Source organism: Halichoerus grypus, chromosome 5, assembly GCF_964656455.1.
Source record: "Halichoerus grypus chromosome 5, mHalGry1.hap1.1, whole genome shotgun sequence".
Lineage (NCBI taxonomy): Eukaryota > Metazoa > Chordata > Mammalia > Carnivora > Phocidae > Halichoerus > Halichoerus grypus.
Window position 1 is genome coordinate 122,573,466 of NC_135716.1, and position 3,234 is coordinate 122,576,699.

At 33.4% G+C, this 3,234-nt stretch overlaps 1 pseudogene; it reads left to right on the forward strand.

The window, feature by feature from the left end:
- Positions 1-1,429: 1,429 nt before the first annotated feature.
- On the forward strand, positions 1,430-1,498 carry LOC118523551 (U4 spliceosomal RNA; annotated as a pseudogene).
- The last annotated feature ends 1,736 nt before the right edge of the window (positions 1,499-3,234 follow it).

Consider the following 3,234-nt stretch of genomic DNA (forward strand, 5'->3'; position numbering starts at 1 on the left):
GGATCAATCTGCTGCAGTAGATCATAAACACAATTTTAACTTATAAGAGCTCCACAAATTTTTTTAATTGTTTATATAAAATAGAAGACTAGAAAATTTAGTGCCTATCCCTTAGCTCAGTTAGCTTGTATCTCAGGCAAGAGATAAAGGCTTCTGACAGACTTATTGGAAGAAAGAAAGAAAAAAAAAAAAATGAAAAAAATGTGCTGTCCTTGATTTCTCATTAATAACTAAAGACAAGGGGCGCCTGGGTGGCTCAGTTGGTTAAGTGTCTGCCTTCAGCTCAGGTCATGATCCATGATCTCAGGGTCCTGGGATCCAGCCCCACATGGTGGGGAGGGTGGCTCCCTGCTCAGTGGGGAGTCTGCTTCTCCCTTTCCCTCGGCCTGTCGCTCCCCCTGCTTGTGGTCTCTCTCTCTGTCAAATAAATAAATAAATTGTTAAAAAAAAAAACAAAAAACTAAGAACAGGTAAACAATACTTAAAGATAACTTAGAAACACTGATAAAAATTTCTATGGTATTGTATATAGAGAAACCAATGTATTTTTAGAGGTAAATTTTCTTCTATACACTATATTCCTCTTTCTTGATGACTTTAGAATTTAACCCTCGAAAGATGGCAAAATATTATATTTGTTTTCAATATTTACCAATGAGGTTAACTGTTTATGTGGGTAGAAACTAGAGCTCCTTTAGAAGGCAATTAAAATATATATTTTCTTATTTACCTGCATGATCGAGCAATTCCAATTCTTGATCTTTACCCTAGATATATGTTCATAAATAGGAAGAAAGGGAAATATTTATAAGAAAGATCATTCTAGCATTGTTTGTAATGAAAAATTGGAAGAAGCCTAAATGTCTTTTAATAGATGAATGCTTATACAAGTTATGGCATTTTCTTATCATAGAACACTCTGTAGCAGTTAAGAATGAGGAGTAAAATGGAAAGGTCTTCATGACATATAGAGCAGTCTGTTTCACATAGTTTACCACTGTTTAAGTTAACATAGGCACATATGGATATGTGTAAATGCATGAAAAATGTTACAGTGGATAAACACCAAACTAGTAACAGTAGTTACATTTGGGAAGTGATCTGGTATAGCGGCATAAGGTAGATTTAGAGCAGAGTCGGGGGGGCGGGGGAGGGAAGGATTTAGGCTTTATTTAGATTTAGGCTTATCTAGAATATTTCATTTTTTTAAAGGAGAATTCATTCTCATATGAATGAGGCATTCACAGTGTAGAAGGAAATAGAACACTGGATTGTCAAGGTATAGTTTCAAAGATTAAAAACATGACTCTCCTACAAATATAGAATGGACATGTCAGCTATTTTATCAAACTCATTAATTAATAAAAAAAGTAATATGAAAAATACTTTGAGGATTGAGGTTTATATAACCATCAGAAAGGGGCACCTGAGCTTTGCGCAGTGGCAGTATCGTAGCCAATGAGGTTTATCGGAGGCGCGATTATTGCTAATTGAGAAAGGGGCACCTGGGTGGCTCAGTCGTTAAGCGTCTGCCTTCGGCTCTGGTCATAATCCCAGGGTCCTGGGATCGAGCCCCACATTGGGCTCCCTGCTCAGCAGGAAGCCTGCTTCTCCCTCTCCCACTCCCCCTGCTTGTGTTCCCTCTCTCACTGTGTCTCTCTCTGTCAAATAAATAAATAAAATCTTTAAAAAATAATAAAAAAAATAAAAACCATCAGAAAAATATATATTTTTAATATGGATATTAAAATAAAATTGTTAAAATATCCTTTAAGGCACTAATTAAAACCACAACTTTTGGAATTATATTTTCTACTGGATAGAAATCTACAAATAACATGTAACTCCAGTCAAAGAGCAAAACCAAACACAAATATGCTCACTAGGAGAATTAAACAATTCTTAGGTGTGCTTGTAAAACAATAAACCAGTATAACATTAAAAGTTTGTACCACCCTCTTTTTGCTTATTTCCAATATTGTATAAGTTCTTAATGAAGTAAAGAAAAACAATAAGACATGGCACCATTAATAATGATGGTTGAAACAGACATTATTTTAATCCTGTATTAGGGAAATGTGATTAATTTCAGGAAAATTTCATGATAGAAGTATCCAAATACAGATGATGGAGATGTATCAGTATGAAAAATATTATTAATTGTAGAAAGAGAAAATCAAAATTCATTGCAGTTGATGTGTAAGGCCTGATACTAGGAAATATCCACTCAAATGCCAACAAGGTCATAACAGAAAGAGATAAAAGCTTTCAGTAAGACCAGAAGAGATTGCCATTAGCTACACGTACCTCTTTATTCCCAGTGAATGAGATTTATTATTTTATTTATTATTTTTGAATCTATTCCGTATGTTATTTTTAATTTACATATTTTCACATCAAAATTAATTATATAGTATATTCCCATAGGTCATTCCACATTTTGTGTGTTTATGTATGTTTTACACATTTTTCTGCTGTAATCAGAACATGATAAATGTCTCCAGTTATAGAAAAAGTGATAAACTAATTCCCAATTACAATCAAGATTCAGGTGACCACTTTGAGTTCTGCATACGAAGAATGATAAACTAAAAAATTTGCACTGTGCTCGGTGGGCCATATATCATATAAGTGTAAAACATTTGTTTAAAAAAGTTTTCCCATAATTTACATAAACCACTATTTTCAAATAGTAGGCTTAAATCAGGATTAGCCTAGTGAAATACTTCCTTATACATTTTTATTGAGCTTATTTGTCTTAACTACTTGAAGAGATTTTGCTTAATAGACTGTAATACAAATAAAGGTTGATTGACTCTATGCAAAGAGATAAAAAGAACCCTGGGGGCCCCTAATAATAAAGAAATATTAGTATCTTTACATTTCATGATCTTAGTTGAACTTTCTGATATGTTTATCCTGTCTGCTGGAAATCTAGCAAGAGAGGCTATCAAAGTCAATTAACAAAAGCAGAGCATCAGGTTCTATCCTAAAATTGAGAAAAGAAAAACTGAATGTGCCTCTTATGAAAGTTAGTTGGAGGGCTTAGAATTATTGTTACAGGGTTACTTAAAATATCAAAGGAGATTCTTTCCCAGTAGTATTGGAAAACTAAAGGAAAACTCTAAAATAAAGAATCTTGAAACCCTATCTCTTTCAAGGAATCCAGGGCACGCATATTTATAGGGCTTTACATTAAAAAAAAAAAACCCACAAATTTGATTTACAGAAATT